Source organism: Thermobia domestica, chromosome 6 (genome assembly GCF_964235325.1).
Source record: "Thermobia domestica chromosome 6, izTheDome1.hap1.1, whole genome shotgun sequence".
Lineage (NCBI taxonomy): Eukaryota > Metazoa > Arthropoda > Insecta > Zygentoma > Lepismatidae > Thermobia > Thermobia domestica.
Window position 1 is genome coordinate 165,347,459 of NC_137459.1, and position 20,451 is coordinate 165,367,909.

General features: G+C 37.5%; 1 protein-coding gene across 1 annotated transcript in view; it reads right to left on the reverse strand.

Annotated features, from left to right (window-relative positions):
* LOC145688305 (uncharacterized) overlaps positions 1-20,451 on the reverse strand; it is a 1,380,532-nt gene that overhangs the window by 1,167,367 nt on the left and 192,714 nt on the right. Inside the window, exon 2 of the mRNA XM_081762319.1 lies at positions 12,613-12,653. The gene's annotated coding sequence lies outside the window, so the exon portion shown is untranslated. The remainder of the gene's footprint in view (positions 1-12,612; positions 12,654-20,451) is intronic.

The window sequence follows — 20,451 nt, forward strand, 5'->3', positions numbered from 1 at the left end:
CCATGAAGGGCCATTATAACAAGCTCGGCGTTTTTATACCATTTTGTATTACTCTAATAAATTTGGGTGGTCTATTTCATTTTTTTTGGTAACAATCAGAAGAAAAGCTCATAATTTTATGTGAAGGATAGATTGCATTTCACGATCGATATTAGATTCTCGATTTTCACTCACACGGGCTGATGATTCATGCATTCGTTGAAGCACTTCTGGTGGCACTAAAACCATCTTCTTGCTATGTTCCATGATGTTTATTGTTTAAACAAAATACTGGATAACACACTTCCTACAATAGGTGCAAGTAATGCATGTAAGAATCCTCCTTGTTGTACGGCTAAATGTTTCTTCTTTTTATCCAATGATTTTGTATTGTCCACGAGATAACGGAGCGTGTTCTTGTAACGCTTTAATCTTGACTTGTGCGCACTTGTCAGTGGCACATTGCCTTTTAAGACATTATTCACAAATTATTCATTTAAGACAACATTCACAAATAATATGAATTAATGAAACGTCTGCATTGGCAATAATAGCTTTACGCAAGCTTGGTTTAGCTTTGTGCAGAGGACGTAGCAGATCAGCGTGTTTCACTGTAGGAGACTAAGTCATCCTTTTCACATACACAATAATTTAAACATGTTTTGTTGGTACGTAAACGTAATGATGCAAATCGTCGGGAAAAATATTTGTACGAAATCACATTTCATCAGGTGTATCTTGTTTAAGATCTATCAGTAAATAGCCATGTGGATTTCTTGATGCGTCTGCATAACATTCTTGTAGAAACAGTGGATGCTCAGGCATGATTTGATAACTCATATGCTTCATTTGTGACTTGTCACGTGGATTTTTAAACAACACCAAATACGAACAATTTAAACTCATATTTCTATGTGCTTTACTTTGATGAAATACATTTTGTTATAAAAATCACACTAATATTTCGATGATGCGATTCTTTCGTGAACATATCAACAATATCACTATTCACTTCTCGCATATGGTCATCAATAATAATCAAATGTGGTCCATCTTGAGGCTGAAAATCTTTCATTCGTGGAAGTCCTTCGTGAAATTCTACTGGAACCGGCATTGTTGCATACACGTCTTGCCATTCTGCATAATATCAGTATATCTTACGAAATTAAGCATTGATCATGGTTGGGAGATGTGACAGTAATCGCTTAACAAAATACGTTATCGCTTAGCAAAATACGTTGTTCCACACCCACTAGGTCTTGCGAAGATACAGGTAAACGGATGTTTCCACTGTGTATCCATGATGAACACTGACAACTTGTTTCAAATATGATGCGTATTTAAAGTGACTTCAATTTTTTTAGTTTGTAAATTCTTGCACTCACTGGTAAATTTTGGCGACAAACGAAAAGAAACTGTTTATCTGTTTATCGAATAGTTGAAAACCGTTTATTTGTTAATCGAATAGTTGAAAACCTTTTATTTGTTAATCGAATAGTTAAAAACCGGATAAAGTTTAACGGTTAACCGTGAAAGTTGATCACTGTTTGATTTTAAATTTGATTTGAAATTTCTTTCGTTAGAAATTTGTTTTGAAATTTTTGTTTTAAAAATTTTGCTTGAACAAAATTCTTGTTCTTGCAAATTGCTTGTTTCAAAAGTTTGGTTACAATTTTTTGTTTCAAATTTATAGTTTCAAATCTTTTTTTGTTTCAAAATATTGCTTCAATTTTTTTTGTTTTGAAAATTTTGTTTTGAATTTTTTTTCGTTTCAAAATTTTTGTTTGAAAATTTTTCGTTTGAAATTTTTTGTTTGAATTTTTTTGTTTCAAATTTTTGTTTTGAAAAATTTTAGTTTCAAGATTTTCGTTTAAAAGCTTTCGTTTCAATTTTTGTTTTGAAAACTTTGGTTTGATTTTTTTAGTTTGAAAGTTGAAAAAAGTTTTAAATGCCATGAATCTTTCCTTTCAAAGTTTCCACCTAATTCCTAGAGTACATTGACCAGGGACCCGCCGCGCATCAAAACAAATCATTGATCACGTGACCGTACTACACCCTAAGGGTCGTACCAAATTGAAAGGGGATACCCGTCCATACCTTATAACCTTATTAAAGAGGATAAATTGAGTCAATAACCGAACACATGGTTGTACTAAAAAAATTGGCAATAGGACCACCGAAATTTATCATGATACATATTGAGGTCCTGTACTATGCTTAAATTGAAGAATTTCCAAAATTGAAGGATGGGTGGATCAATGTATCCCTCCCAAATTTTAAGAAGGGTGCATCAATATACCCATGTCTTATAATAGGAAATTGACTCCTATAATCATATAAGGTAATATAATCTCATTAAAGGGGACAACTTAGGTCAAAACCAAACATGTGGTACTACGTATTGCTTACGTTTATATTTTGGCAATTTTGTACCCCTAAAAGGGAACGACATGGACCTCCAAATTTATCATGATACATATTGTACCAAATGTTTAAATTTGGCAATTTCTACAATTTAAGGGGTGGGCCAAGGTACCCTTTCCGGGGTGCAACAATATACCCATGTCTTATGAAAGGAATGGACACCTATACATGACCATATAACCATATAAGGTAATAGAACTTTATCAAAGGGGGATAAATTGGGCCAAAAACTAAACACGTGGTTGTACTAAAATTTGGCATTTTTGTACCCCTAAAAGGGAACGAGGTGGACCACCCAAACTTATAGTGATCTATATTAGGGTCCTAAACTATAATACCTAATGTTTAAATTGGGCAATATCCAAAATTAAAGGGGTGGGCCAATGTACCCCTCCCAAAAATTTAAAGGGGTGTACAAATATACCGATGCCTTATAATAGGGAATGGGCCCCTATACATGACCATATAACTATATAAGGTAATATGACCTCATCCAAGGAGATAAATTAGGTCAAAAACCAAACACGTGGTACAACGTATTGCTTACGTTTATATTTTTGGCAATTTTGTACCCCTAAAAGGGAACGAAGTGGACCACCCAAATTTATCATGATACATATGAGGGTCCAGTCCTATAATACCAAATGTTTAAATTGGACAATTTCCAAAATTTAAGCGGTGGGCCATGGTACACCTCCCAAATTTTTAAAGGGGTGCATTAATGTACCCATTTCCTATGAAAGGTAATGGACCCCTGTACACGCCCATATAACTATATAGGGTAATAAGACCTAATCAAAGGGGATAAATTAGGTCAAAATCCCCCGAAATTTGAATTTTTGGCAATTTTTTTACTCATGAAAGGGAACAACATAGACACCCAATACTACTAGAGGTACATACTATGATCCTAGGCTACCATACCAAATTTTTAGATTTGGCAATTTCCAAAATTTAAGGGGGGTGGTCCTAGGTACCTCTGCAAAATTTTTGGGGTGGGCCATGTTACCCTGCCAAAATTTATAGGGGGTGGTCCTAGGTACCCCTAGGTCATTGACCCCGGCCCAAGGTCATTGACCTTTGACCTATGACGTCACAAAATTTTTGCTGACTCGGCTGGCCATACGGGGGGGGGCGTACTACTACCAATATTACACAGTCTAAGTTCAAAAACTAGTTCTTATAGCAACTGTAGTGATTTCCTAATTAAATTTAGAGTTAACCCATGCCGTAAGCATCGGTGGAGCATTGGTGGGTAACTATCGACCTCTCGCCAATAATTGATGGCCCCACTGCAACGATCCGCGTGGCCCCACTTCCGTTTTGAAAATTATACCAACAGTGGGCCAGCGGTGGCAGAGACGCGACGAAACGCCAATGAATTACAAAATTACTCCACCCAAAAATGTTAAATAGCCTATATGGATGATTCATTTACATTGAAATGAGTCTAAAAAGCACTTACAATATATATATATATATATATATATATATATATATATATATATAGGAGAGTTACCAAAGAGTACGCACGCCCTAAGAGCGCGCAGAGCCAATTACGCTGAAGTGGTAACACACAGAATTGTTATTGCTACGCTGTTTGATGCGTCTTTGTGTGAGAGTTGATACGAAGAAAAGGGAAGTTAACGGATCGCTGCAAACAGAAAATACAGCTAAAAATAACTTTTTTGAATTCTTGATGTAATATTTTAATACTCTTAGTTAAGAAATTATTCTGATATAGCAGCTAACTACAGTACTCTTGTTGCATGGTAGGAAACATGAATGCAGATAGAATTGTTTACCATGGCTTTGTTTCGAGGGTCTTGCATATGCAGCCACATGGATGAATTTTACTCGAGTTGACTGCTGTTTCCCAAAGAGTGCGCGTTAGTGAGTTACCAAAGAATGCGCACTTACTCTTTGGGAGAATTTCTTTGATAGCGTGTGTGGGTAGCGGCATTCATATTACAGACTATGGTTATTCTCATCAGTTACTCTCGGAGTGTAATATGATGTTTGAATGGATTGTAGAATTATTTGTAATTGTTTGTCTTCGATTCAAGCACCAACTGTAAATCATTTATAAGAAGTATTTTAAATTCACAAAATTTCTTAAATTACAATGATGATGTGGTGTTCTGCCCGAAGGTAGGCCTTATGTCCATGGTAGTTTGCCATTGCCTTTCATGGTATGATGTCGTTCTAAGTAGTGAGGAAATGATCAAAATAAAGATTCTGGAAGTGTTCTGGAGGAAGATGCTGAGTGAAATATGGCTTCGATTATGATTGTAATGAAACCACAAAGTAAGAATTAAAAAAGACATACACTAAAGGTGTTGTTCAGGATTTTTTCTCCAGTTGGTGGAATAATGTAATGAAACCACGAACTAAGAATTTAAAAAATCATCATTAATTTTACTGATAAAAATTATAATTTGTGGGTGAAACTAAACGAAGATTTTTTCTAATGTTTTAAATTTCGTGTACGTTCATAATAAATTCTTTAAAACCACATGTACGTGTAATGAAGAAATTGTTGGAAGCAAAATAGTTTAGAATTGCCTGTATACGAACAACTGGAAGCAAACCTTAGGCTAAATTAAAGTTTACGAAGGGGTTTAGGTTTCAAGTATGATAGGTGTTGAGTGCGCCCTCTTAGGGACCGCAAAACGCACTCTTTGGGACACTGGTCCTTAAGAGTACGCATTTGAGTTTTTTAACTTTCTAACGTATATCTCCATTTCTACATCTAGTAGTAAACTTTTCTATTTCTTACAATGTAGCCTAAACTTCAATTAAAATTTTGTACAATTTATATAATTTTTGCTTCATTACTTTCGGAGCTATTTGAAAATGAATATTAAGTGCGTGCTCTTTGGTAACCTTCCTCTATATATATATATAAAGTTCTCCCGGAATGGCGGGAAACAGCAACCTTGTGATGTAGAAGCAAGGGTTACTCTTGACCACGGAGCTCACTTGAGGAACATTCGTCAGAAAAAAAAATATATGTATATATATAATAATAAACGCATGCACATGACTGGCGATAAGTCGTTTCGGCCCTTCGCCGATTCTCCGCTACAAATCGAAAGACGGACCGAAAAGAAGTTATCGCTGCTACGTGGTGGTAACTGAAATACCCCTTGATGTCCGTTTCGACTCGATGAAACACTGCCGCCAGGGACACACTAGCGGCAATCTCTCCATGCATCGCTATATCGACGATCGACATTTACCCGCACGTGGGCCACTAGATATTGCGACGTTAACGGCATGGGGTCAAGTTTAATCTCACAAATGTGAGATATTCTATTTTTGGCATAACTTTTAACTCATCTCCTCTGTTAGGATACGCATTTTAATCAAAATTGCGTGACAACAAGCCAGTTCGCGCATGCCACCCTGAAATGTTGTAGAAGGGGCTATCTTCATGGTTGCTATATATTATGTTTGGTATTTCTGTTTGTATACATTTCGTGAGTCAGAGGGCGGCCCACTCTGCCCCATTCCGGTGCCCATGAATCAGAGGTAGGTGAAAGTGTTAACTAATAAAAATCATTTCAAACGGTTAAGCCATTTTTGTTCTGATAGACGACGTCTTTTTCATTTATATCCTATGTAGATAGATACAGATTAATAGCATTATTACTGTCTTATTATTTATTCCATTTTACCATATACTTTTCTCATCGTTTAAGTCCTTTAGGCACGTCATTCTCGTGCCAGAGGGTGCCTTGCATATACGTTAGTTTCAGCCACCAAAATTACCATAAAATCATCGTCAATAAACTGCAGTAGCATAAAATATTCTCAATATTAGGCTGGAAATGACTTGGTTTTTTGCACTGAAAGTAAAGCCTGGGCAGGCATGTTTGAGTTGTTCAGACGTATCGATTTCACACCATTGTCTGGTACTTAAAGGCCAGTTCTCGATGAATTTGATTACTCAATTTCTTCTCCAGAACTTTCTTCATAGCTTTCTTCGGAACTATCTGAACGACTAAACTCAATGTAAAGCCCTTAATCACTCTACATTGAAAACAAGACGGACACAGTCAAGAAACAAGAAAGAAAGCAAAGGCGCCAGAATTGGCTTTATCACAACCACTGCTGGAGACGAAAATAAACTGAATTGCTGAGTGGGGGAGATTACATCGACATCTACCGGAAAGACACGTTTACAGCAACTTCAACAGCACTATCTCCCTTGGAAATTTGCAGAAACATGGGGAAACGAATATAACTGTCCTTTTAAATCATGTGCTGACAAACATAAGTTAACACGAGTGTACTCGGGATATTTCCGATAAAATTTAACACACGAAAGTTCTCGGGTTCTTATGTTAAGCTTTAATCGATAGTTTCGGGTGGAAATCAAATAATCAAATATTCTGAAGTTTAGTCCCTAGGATTTTGCCATTCATACACCAGACCACCATATTTAAATAAAGGTAGAAGTATTCCTCTCGAAATTAATATATATATATATATATATATATATATATATATATATATATATATATATATATATATTGTCAATCTTAGTGTAAATAGCTTCATACCAGCTGTATCTGGAATATCTTAAATAAGGAAATAATAATAAGAAGAAATAAATCTTGTTATAAGCATATGCATTAGTCACGTTTAATCCGTTTCTCTCACAACAAATACGTGTTACTAACTTCATTCTACTGGATGAACTAGTAGAAACACTTAATAATAATAACTTGAATTTCGAATTATAGTATTATTTATATAAATATAAATAATTGTTCTTAATTAAAATAATCATGATTCTAATAATGTCCTTATACTTAATGGATTCCTAAAATACTCAATGGAAACAGAGCACAAGAATCACGAATAAAATATATCATTACTTGCAACAAATATAGTGAAAATTAAGTTGAAGAAACGACTATACATAGTTTGCAATATTTATATTTTCTTAGGCTATTTGAATGTATAAATTGTAGATACCATATCAAAAATATCAATTCATTTTTTGCCATTCAATTGTTTAGAAAATTATTGGCGTAAGTGTTTTGTGTCATAAGCACTTGCTGAAAACTGTGTTCAACATTTGAACACACTGAGTAATCGTAAACCAAATTAGCTGCTAAACACAAACAACCGTCAAACAAGGTTCTCATAACGTTACATTGAACATCGCTTCCATAGTGAGAAATGTGTATCGTTATCCACTTAACTTCATTTGTGGATATTTCAGCGGAATAATTAATTGTCAGCACTAGAGGTTCTCGGAACGTGTAAATTAAAAGGGCACACCGTAACCAACAAATGATATTACCATGGTAATATACATTTCAATTGAAATTCTAGTATCACTTGCTACTGTCCAGCCGCATAAAAAATATGCTTATATTTTTTAAGGTAAATGTTATTCAAAGATGTTTTGTTAAATTTTTTAAGAACACAGTTAATCTTGGGAAGTTCTGTATAATAGACTTACTTTTTTCTCCCCAATAATAATAGTAATAAAATCATAAATATGTTAATTATGAGTGAATGATATGTACTTTCAAGGACATTTTGCACCCTAAATCCTGATAAGCTGCAAGCATTTCATCCACCATCTCCTTGTATTTAGAGTCCCGTCTTCTCCCAAGGAAGATTTGGATTACTTTCGTAAAACTCATCCATGCGCGCTTTTCTTTCTCTGTTAGGCATGCCTCAAAACCTCTATCTTTCTGCAGTTCTCGTATCTGCGGACCTACAAGCAGGCCCTCTCTTATTTTTGCAACTGACAGTCGAGGAAATTTGTCAGCGTGATATGCAAAAGCTGGCCTATTCGGATCCATTGCCTTCACAAACTGTTTAATAAGTCCAAGTTTTATATGTAGGGGTGGAACGAGAACATTTCTAGGATCTACAAGGCTGTCCTCTTTTCACCAACTGTCCAATTGCGTTTAGGACACTCTTTTTTCACATAGTGGGAAGTTCTTTCCCGACTATCCCATTCACACAAAAAGCATGCATACTTCGTGTAATCTTGTTGCATCCCTAATAATAATGCTATTACATTGAAGTCACAACCCAACTTCCACTTATACTCACTGTACTTAATTAAGGTCAATATCTTTCTGAAAATTTCATAACTCTCCTTGGTAAAGGCGGCATATGCAACTGGTATTGAAGGCAGTTTATTCCCGATATGCAGCAATACACCTTTTAAGCTATTCTTCGAAGCATCCAAAAATAATCTCCATTCACCAGGTTCGTATGTTATGTGCAAGGCTGTTATTAATCCACGAACATCATTGCAGAATGTCACGGAACTATCACTGGCAAAATAAGACACAAAAGCACGTTCTCTGTTCCTGAAGGTTATGTTGGTTCTTTCGTGGAGAAGGTTATATTCCTGTAACCTGGAGCCTAACAATTCTGCTTTCTGTTTACTGAATCCTAAGTCTTGCACTAAATCATTTAAATCATCCTGCTGTAATACACGTGGCGTGGGCGTACTCGTACCTTGATACGGGGATCCCTTCTTTTTTTTTTCGGAGAAGATGTAAGTTATGTAGTGTTACTTTCTTCACTATCACTCATCTCTTCTATATCTGTGGACCTTGAATGAACTGGTAAAGCTTCAGAATGTGCCACAGGTCGTCTTGCTAACGGCAGATCCAGATAAACAATATGTTTATTTGATTTGCTGTTCGTGAATCCCTGAATTTTGGTTAAACAGAAATAACAGCCTGTCAAATGGTCCCTTGGTTCCCTCCAAACCATCGGTATGGCAAATAATGAAACATTTTTTTCCTTGCCACCACTTAATTAACTTACAATAACATGTAGCACAACACATATTAGGTGACCACTTCTTGTTAAAATCACCAGCCCCGACGCCGAAGTACTGCTTATATGCTTCACTTAAACACAAACAAAATGAATCCACAGCATTCTGTTTACATACAGTAAGTAGTACTAATGCCCGGTAAAATACCAGATTCACACGCTCAGTTTACCTCACAAACTACTCCCAACATCACATTGCAACAACAAAACACTGTCGGAAAAGATTTGATAACCTCTGAAAAATGATAGCTGTCAATGTTGCAAGGTCTTACTTTCCAAATTCCCTTTTGTCACCATATACTGTGCTTGGCATGTATATGAATATATGTAGTACATGAATGCTTGAATCGCTCGTAAACTATCCCTGACGGATCAAATCGGATGTCTCATTTGAACTTCCATGTGACATTCCTTTCATAGTACAAAATTTCATTTCAGAAATACAGCCCTTATAAAACAGTGACAATTAGAGTAAATGACACAAAAGAAACGCTAAAACTGCTTTATCTAGGGATTTTGTTACATGAGAGTAGTATGTACATAGAATTTCGTCAAAGAGTGGGGGATCAAGCTTCCAAGTTCATATCGTTTCAGGTATTTTGTATAGAACCTTAGACATCTTAATACGATAAATGTTTACTCTTTCATGATATCTTGTTCGAGGGGGTTAAAACCCAGTATGACAGTGTTTTTCGTCATGTATGGACCACTAAGGAGGTAAACCCATTGAAATGTCGAATTCGATTTTTTTTAACGATCACCATATTTTGTTGTGCCCTATCGTGACTCAAAAATAATAAAGATCGCCTGCTATTCTGAGAAAGTCAAGAGTTTTGGCAGAGGTAACGCTCTACAGTTCCACGATTTTCTCACCAAAGAATGCACTACGCTCCAATCGTCTTCACCTCCAAGTTTTTAGGGGTCCTATATCAGAGAGGCTAGGCGCATTTTAAAGCAGTATTTGAGGGTGGGTAAAACGATAAAATTTATTCGTGCCCAGCAGAGACCGAGCACAAAGCAGGTTGTTGGTAGATATACTCCTCACCAACTCTGCCGCTGCAACCCTTAAATATACTTAATCCAAATAAAAGAAAGTACCTCAATTTGGCTCATACTAAATTGAGTTTTTATACGTTAACACACGTAAGTCCAGTTAAAGTGAAATGTACTTCAAACTGAAACATTAATCAAGTAAATGAGTTTTGTTGATGTTGTTCTATTAAAGTTTTTCGTCATTTCCAGCAACGATGCTTATGGGATGTAGATTTACATTTTAACATAGTAATTGAATCACATAAACCCTCATCGCAGTGCTTTATTTTATATTTCAAAGATACTATGGATCTGCAATCTAAATAGGAGCAATATTAAGAACTGAAGTGGAAAACCTTCTGGATCCAGTAGGAGAAGGAAGTTATTCTTGAAGCCCTGAAACTATATATATAAAATACTAGCAGCGTTCACCCCGCTTCGCTGCGGTCACCCCGGAACGCAATAAACTTTGTTACTTAGATAATTTTTACTTTTTCGCTTTCAAGTGATATGATAGCAGCGTTCACCCCGCTTCGCTGCGGTCACCCCGGAACGCAATAAACTTTGTTACTTAGATAATTTTTACTTTTTCGCTTTCAAGTGATATGATAAAAACCATAGAAGATTGCAGTAAATGTTAACATTATATCGCCTGTCATTTATGTTAACCCGCCCCGCTTCGCTGCGGTCACCCCGGAACGCAATAAACTTTGTTACTTAGATAATTTTTACTTTTTCGCTTTCAATTGATATGATAAAAACCATAGAAGATTGCATTAATGTTAACATTATAGCGCCTGTCATTTATGTTAACCCGCCGAGTGACACGGTCATGCGGGTTGCATATAAATACGTTTATTTTTATACCTATGATGAACTAACAAAGGATTTGTACGTTATGGACACTTGAATGGTCAATTATCTCAAGACACTGGTAATTAAAAATTAAAGTGATATGATAAAAACCATCTAGGGTCCAAATCCTAATAACCCCCCAAAAATGAAAGAAATTGGTTCAGCCGTATTAGCGTGATGAGCTAACAAAGGATTTGTGCGTTCTCTTTTATATAATAGATTCCTCTTTCTTACTTTCCTTCTTTGATACCTATAGAAGGATAGAGTGACAGATAAACATATTTATTCTATAAAACCCAACACACGCATGCATTACGTGGTATCAATGTTAATTATTTTTATGTGCTTACTATTAAATACTGATTACTGATTAAATATATTCTAATGTCTCTCATGGTTGTGCTTACAAACACCCAAAATATGCTTCTCTTTACAAACTACAAACATGTGTGCCCTACTATGGTTTACTACGGCTGCAGACGACGGAGACAACAGCTACAACATTGTTCAAGTGGCGACAGAAGAACATCAATGCCACCACCTCTCCTAGAGCACCTATATAACCGGGAGGATTCCATGGAGAGACGTCGGTTTCGAGCCCTTTCTTGGCTTACATTGAAGCCTAAGAAGTACGACACCTGAAACTCAAAGTCCTTAGGTTACAGTAGAGCTATCATGTTATTTTCCTTTTGGGTTGCAATGGAAATTAATTAACAATCCAGACCTAGATTGCAGTGGAGCTTTGTCGGGAAATTAACCCCTCTCTGCTTGCAGTGGAGCAGCGAGTGTCCTACACCTCCTCACGTAGCTTCCTTTATAAGGATTACTTCCCGAGACCGTCAGGAAGAAAGCACACCAATCTAAATCCCAAATATTAGAGAACTTGTATCTATTTTGTATTGTAGTGAAATTTTGTAATAAAAATTGGCAGTGAGAAAAACGATTCCAGATTGTAATTTGCTCTACCTACACCAGCTCGAAGGGGAACTTAACAATATAACAAGACAGCCTAATTTAAGCAAAGGTAGGACAACATGTTTTAATGTCCTATTTTTACAGCTTTGTTTGAGTATAAACATCTAGTTTCTTGAAAACATTTTTTCAGTAGAAGTCTTGAAACAATAAACATGTACTTTGGTATGAAAGTATAATATACGAAACTCATATTTTTCTCCTCGTTTAGAGAAGAAATTAACATTAATATTGTGCAGCTGCACTGTACAGTAAAAATAGAACTAAATTCTAAGAAAACGATATAAATTCAACAATATATCATTTATATGTTGCTTTTCCACCAATGAATAGAACACAACTGAGTTCAGAGCGTTTGCACGATTATTCTCAAAGGACTTTAATTTTCTAGAGCGTTAGCATTACTTATTTACAGCAAATTTGACATTTCATAGATCAAAGGTTGCAAGGAATACGTAATGTGACATTTTGCCTTACCTAGTGGAACAGTTCTACCAGCAAGAAAAACATAAAGCAGTCACTTACTTATAACTTGTGCATGCGTCGAGTCAACTTGAGTGACAAGCCTGTGAAGGAAACATTAAAATGAATAATTAATTACTTGGAAAGGATGCACCGTAAGCTCAATTTATCATACTATTAGTATAAAGCAGTTGAATAGACAACAAAGTTTCTATTCCATTAGATACGTTTAATTTAAATGCTTTACGCACGCTATGCTGATTTGTTATGAGATTGTTAACAGTGGAGTATGTTTGTTTCACTGTTTGGGCTACCAATGACCTTGCTAGTATGTTATTATTATTAATACTAGTAATGTAGTAGTAGTAGTAGTAGTAGTAGTAGTAGTAGTGCTGGTGGTGGTTGTAGGATGATACTACTATTGATAATAATAATAATAATAATAATAATACATAAAATATGCTTTACAATGAAGAAATTGAGTTTTTTTAGCTTTAGCTTTCAGACCCTTTTTTTTTTTTTTACGTTCCACGTATAAGCACCAAGACTAATACCAGTCTTCGAGAAATTCTGCGCACATAAACGCAACGCAAAAGTAATATAAAAAAGTTATTATAACTGCTACACCGATTATCCCAAATTAAATTGCAAGTTGGGGCGCGGTGGCTCAGTGGTAGAGCGTTCATCTCCGGTGCTTGGGGTCCGTGGGGTGCTTGGGATCCCAGCTCGCGCCGTGTGGACTTTGTGATAGACAAACATCGTGCTCGTGGGTTTTCTCGGGGTTCTCCAAATTCCTCCCACTTTCTTCATTCCACTATTTAATACATTTCTCATCATCACCGTCTCCTTTAGCTTAACCGGCATAACCGTAGGACGTACAACTCAATCATTTTTTTTAATTGCAAGTTTTGTTGTTGCTTTGACGCAAATTATTACTGAATGTGCCCGTAAGGGAGACTTTGATGAGTTGAGTAAGGCTAGTTTTAGACGGAAGCATTTATCGTAGCATTTCTCGTAGCAAAAATCGTATCATCGATATCCTACCGTGTAAAGTAGCAAATGCTATAGCATTTCCCATGCCATGGCATATCCTATGGCATTTCTTGTCGATAGAACCTGCTCTATTTCGTAGCATTTTCCCCAGCATTTCTGCTCCGATTGCAGCGCCGTGGTGTGTTAAAAAGAAGCGATGTGTGGGAAATTGAATTGTAGTAAAGAAAAAAGTTAGAGTAGGGATACTATTATTATGTTGATTAAAAAAATATGAGGAACATCCTTGTTTGTACAAAGTTAAAGCGTGCAGTTTCACTATACGGATACATACAGAAATTCATTAAAAAAAATTCTCGTTTAATTTATTGGTGTGCTCTTGCATTCTCCGGTGCAGGTTCACTTTAACAGGTGGTAACGTGTAGTTTTACTATACGGATCCATAGTATAAGTAGTAGTAGTAGTAGTAAGCAGTAGTAGTAGTAGTAGTAGTAGTAGTAGTAAGAATAATAGTAGTAGTAGTACTAGTAGGAAGAGGAGAAGTAAGTAGTGGGAATGGGTTAGAAGTCCCGATGGGGATGGTTGGGTTCTGTTTTCGATACAAAATGGGGAAGTTACAGACCTGCCAAAATTTTATGGCAGCTTATTGAAAATTACCTGCATTTCAGGTTCGACTTTAATTTCTATATTTCCACATAAATACGCATCTCAGATGTAAGTGCACACCATATTTTCATTACTTATACACTACTCTATTAAAACATTAGAAATTTCTTCTGTAAATTTTAAAATCTATGGATCTGTATAGTACAACTGCACCGTTAAAAGTCCCTTGTATCATAATAACCATATGCGAAAACGGGCTTTAGAAGAAATAGTGACTGAAATATCTGTTTTTAGTTTTGGAGCCATATTTGCGCTCTTCTCCAGTGATTTGTTTGCTACGTCACGACAAAATGCTTATCAAAATGCTACCATGTAAAAGCACAATATATTTTTCATGCCATAGAATATTATACGAGATTTTTGGCAGCACATCTGCTACGAGAAATGCTACGATAAATGCTTTCGTATAAAACGGGCCTAACTATGTTGTGATGACTAATATGAATGAAATTGGCGAACAAGGAGAATATTCATGATGTTTAATTGCCACAAAGCTCATCTAGCGGGAGCTGAGAGTGAATTAGAAACTCCACGCGCCAAATGCGAGCACTCTATCACTAAGGGATTGCGGCCCCATGTAGACCATTAATGTCTATCGCTGTAACTGAAGCACCATTATACCTCTGTGCAGTTAATTTCTGGTTAAGTTAATATAGCAGGACAAGGTCTATCATTATGCCAAGTTTGTTCCCGATCGCAGGAGTTCCATGTATGATTTTTTAAAAAAATGGTGTGAGAGACAGAGTCAGCGAAGTCTTAGAAACTGCTGTTTTATACAGGATATTTGACTTTTTCAGGATTCTATGATGTTTTCCTTACTATATACTTTTTGTCTTTCTTGTACGTAGAAGCGGTCTTGCTTGTAATTCTTTGGAATTTGATTTTTTAGTAATTGCGACGAACTATCCGGAAAGCAGAAGACAAAAACGACTATAAACTGACGACAATGAAGTTATTCAGAAGATTCGTTGTATTACATGAAATTAGTGTCGATTGTTTACTTCATTATGTAGTTAAAAATGCGTTTTAAAATGTTGCTCGCAATTGAGTAAGATCTTTATTAAAACTTTCTTCATGATTCTCTTTTGAAAGCTTTCCAGCAGCTGAAACATGTATCGGAGCAGATAGTGCTCTCTATAGAGAAAGTTTATATTGGTGTCTCTGAAGTAAGCTATTAAACCATATGCACAGTTTACCTTATTTATTGATTTACTCTCGTATTGTGTGTACCAGCAAATACATAATAGTCTGGTTTCAATGTATAGATTCATCAATATTCTTTTATAAACAATATGGCTACCAGAGCGTTCAAATACACAACGCTTCCCAGCTTTGGCAGTTGCCACGTGCGTATGATTTGAAATGAAACTGAATATGACGCATAGCAGGATTTTATGACAGCGGTTAATTTCCATTTTAACAGCTTATAGCTGCAGGAAGTTCTGGTTACAACATTTACCTATTAGCATATACTTCATAATGTTTCACATCGTACGAAGACTTTGACATAATTTAAATGAATTGCTATTTTTTTTTCTTAAACTAATTTTCCATTTCATATAATTGAGTGAATATTTTGAAAAGACACGAATCGCTTGCGTGAATATAAGGAAATACGGATAATATTTATTGTATATTTTAGTAGTGTTGGTGTGGAGAAGAATAAGAAAATTTACCTGAATTTGTTCATGGGTGCAAATACCGGCTATCAGACTCTACAACTGCGGGACTCACCAGGGCTTAAGGGTATCGAACAGGGAAAGGTCAAACGAAAGATTCCGTTCACACAAACAATGCTTTCATTATTTCTTTTTTATCACACTAGTTCGTGTAAAAGAAAAGAGTTTAATGTCAAAGTATTTTACACTTCAAAGAGGGAAATACAAAAAAAATGTTTGCCACCACCGATCATGCTCTATTGGACTCCCAGCATTGTGAACTATCGGATGGTATTGCATTTACCATTTCAGCAAGCTCCAAGGCAGAACAGGCATGGGAAATCTATTCCACTCCATCCCAAACACTTTCCATAGACCATTCAGGTTGTGCAGGTGCCGATGTTGAAGAAGTCGTTTCAACACCCCAAATGCGCAAAAGATCATTTGACTGGCATTTGGATTTTCACAGGAATGTCTTCAAACTGAATGCCAGGAATTCCTAATTCCTCTGCCATTTCCTGATAAAAGCACATTGATTTTCTGGCGGTATGTGTCGTAGCCTTATCCATATGGGTTACCACCTGGTTCGCGTCCATACCATACAATTGTAGATGTCTCTTCAACAGGTAAGTGTCGAAGTAGAATCTTTGTTTTTGTCTACCTTGCATACTACCAACTAGTCATATCCGAGTCCCGTAACAACCATTAAACGACGAGGTTGTCTTTCCCTGTTCTGACGAACAAATTTGCTGCGCCTCTTTCCGCCAATGTCACGGTAGGAGACCACCAGCAGTGAGTCGGACATATGATTCATCCATTGTGACAACTTTCTTCTGTTTGGAACTTGCTAGGTCTTTTCATGCAGTTTCCTGCTGTTTGTCTTACGTTTGGCAATATAGCGCAGCGCAGGCCTTCAGCATAAACTTCAACCTAGGCGCTTGCGAATTGTTTTGTTCACAGTCGACGGTGCGAGGTGGAATCTGTGGCCGATATCACGTGGTGTTGTGGGATATCCTTGAGACGCCAATCGACGGAACTCCCTTAGCACTACAGGTGTCACTTTGCATGCAGCATTTCTCCTGGTGGTTTTCGTGTGTGAATGTTTCGCAAGGGAAGCCTGTCCTGTGTAACAGGCCAGAATAATTTTGGCAGTATTCATCCCGAGTGTTAAACCATTCCTACGACAATGTTTCACAATGTGTACGTACTTAGCATTGAAAAGGGCCATTTCGTAACTCATCCAATACCGGTTGATTTTCGGCGTCATTTGATAACGCTCACTACTAACCAAGAATGTTATAAAATGTCCTTTCTATTTTATAACATTCCTGTTACTAACACTCACGCACAAACAAGGTCAGAAATAAAACTGCTCCCGCCAGCAAACCCATAGTTCCAGCACGAAACGCCGGATGGCAGCATAGAATCAAACATGGTTGGATATATAGTGAATAACCTTCTGTAGTAGTAATAATTCATTTAATATAATTTTGCAGTCCCAAAAATATTGCAAACTTGTCGTCTTTGTTATGAGTCACTTACTTGTAATATAACGAATATTCAAACTCATTAAGGTGTCCGAAGCACAATCGAGCTATGTGAGAATGTGTAGAGGTTCAATGATGTGAGAGAAAGTCGTACTTAGATCGATACTATAATCGATCTCACCAGCTATTGACGTACCATACGTCTGAAAGCTGTTTTTTGATCGTTACCTTCCTATTCCTCATCCCGGGTACTCTGTCGTTCCTTCTCAAGGGATCCAAGACGTCAGACTGATCCAGCCAAGGGCGTCTGGTTCTACTGTAAAGGCAACGGGAGCAACTCAACCTAGACTACTATCCAAACGGGTAGTCTAACCTTTGTTCGTATTATCATCTCGTCATCACACAGTTAGGGCCACACTGCTTTGTTTTCGGCCTTCGGGCCAAAGATTAGCATCATGTCCCTGGATACATCACGCGACCTAGGGCATCAACAAGGTCTACCTATGGTAGTAGCCGCTCCTTCTGCCACTGCTTCAGGAGCAAAGCGCAAAGGTGCCAACAATCCGAGTACGAGTCGTGACACCAGTCCTGCTAGGTCGTTAATCGGGAAATTATATACTGACAATCATAAATCACCGCCACCAAAGAAAATTCACCAAGGCGACTTGTCAGACACAGCAAGTGAATCAGGTCTTGTAATGGACCTTGAGAATTTTCCCGAATTAACAGAGACCACTCGGCCACAAATTTATCAGTTTCTGCTGACTAAATCCAAAGTACTCGCAGGCACACAATCTGTATAAATAACTAGTTAAATACATGCCACGCGCTAACATAAGTCAAATCATACCTACACGTAACGGCACTATCTTACGGACTCCAGATCCAAACTTTCGAACAACCTTGCTCAACAAACATGGATTTGAAATCTTTGGGAAAGGCACTACACTTACTCGACTCACTGAAAAACCGCTAAAACAACAGCCCCCACCACGTAAAGAGCCTTTTCTGTCAGTGGTGATTCGAGGCGTTGACACAGATATTACGGATCAAGAAGTCACTGATGATCTTGCATTAGAAGGTTATACCATATCTAAATGCATTCGCATTCGAAACAATAACGGCGCAACATATATGGTGAGAGTACTTACACACTCTCAAGAGACCATCGATGATCTTTTGTCAAATGGAGCATACATCTATCGTAAACAACATAGGGTCGAGCCTTCCAGATCTCAGCCACCTCTTCCCTTACGCTGTGAAAGATGCCAAAAATGAAATGATCATTCTACTGATAAATGTCCGAACCAGCCAATCTGTGGATACTGCTCCGGACCACACAATACGCACCAATGTCAAAACCTTGCTCAACCTCCGACCTGTTCAACCTGTCATGAGCAACATCCAGCATTCAGCTACAAGTTCAAGCAGCGGCCTCCTCCGGAACCAACCAAGCCTGAAATGACTGTTCCTTTGGAGCATTACACTAAGTCCATTCCATCTTCTTCCATACCTGCTGACAAACACCAGGCTGTCACCATTGAACAATTCCTTGCTTTCATCACACTCACACTTCAAAATATACATCCTTTTCACCGCCCTCACATCCTCCAGCAGCTCCAATACTCAACACGTGCAATCTTCCATATGAACTTCCATGCTACCTACAGCGGACGTAAAGTATACTTTCATGTCAGTCCACTTGAAACCGAAGTCTAACTCCATCCTTCTCTTTTCACATATCATCATGGCACTATCCTTTATATTTCTTAACATCAGTTCTATCATCCAGCACAAACCACTATTTGCACTTCTACTGCAAGAACAGCGCACTTCCGGTTTTCTTCTCAATGAGACTCACCTTACACCTCGAACCTCCTGCAAGATATCCGGATATTCAATCATAAGGAAAGACAGTACGATGCCAGCTAGACGTGCAAACGGCGGAGTTGCAATAGGGTTTTCACCTTCTATACCGTGTCGTCATTACGAACTTCCACAGCAAAACCTTCAAGAATATCTAATAACAACTCTATACTTCAAACACTTGTATATCACTCTTGCTACCATTTACATTCGACCTGGTCATGCTATTCCGATAGATTTCTTCCAGTATATTTCAAATAACTTCCAACATTATATCATAATGGCCGACATCAATATCCATAGCAGAACACCTCAGCAGCGACAGGCTTTTCTCAACTTCCTTACAACTCATACCACCGGTACCTTTCATCAGCTACCTAAGCACACCCGGCCATCCTCTCAAACCACACCAGATGTTGTAATTACTTCTACAAACTTACTATCTTCCTGTACCATAGAAGTGCTAGATCCAATAGGTAGTGATCATTTGCCAATTAAACTTATCATCGATCGCTCCCATCCTAGGGCCTCAAACCACGAACGATTAACACGAAAATCTCTCAACTACAACAAAGCAGACTGGACCGGATATCACAACCTTCTAACTGTAAAACTTTCTAATATTCCCGAACCTACATCAGAAGACAGCATGTACAATTCTCTTGATCTCCTCACCAGTGCGATCAATCAGGCCTCCAATACTTACATTCCTACATCCAGTTCGAACCCGTATAGTCCGAAATTACCTCCGCACTACCTTCCGCTCATACGTAGATCTCGTCAGTTCTACCGAGACTACGAGCGTACGGGAAACCGAGAGTCATTAGTTCACCACCGGTATATGCAACGTATCGTCACCAATTACATCATCACATATAAACATCGGCAGTGGGCTAAAACCTGCAATACACTGGCTGATCCGACGCAATACTGGAAGAGATTCAATCAACTCAGTGGCAAACGTAGTATCACAACATATCTACTTCTTCTTCATAATCAACCGCTTGCCACAAATACTGACAAGGCAAATGCTTTCGCCAATTACCTGCAGGATATTTTCACACCGCCTCTGGCACATCCTTATCCCCATCGACATCCCGTCGATCGAAATTGATTTCCAATCTCCACACCTCCAGCCTGCACTCTGCCACACCTTGGTCAACAATCAAGAACTCACATCGCCGATTACAGTTGATTACATTCTAAAAGTAACCAAACGAAAACGAAATAGTGCA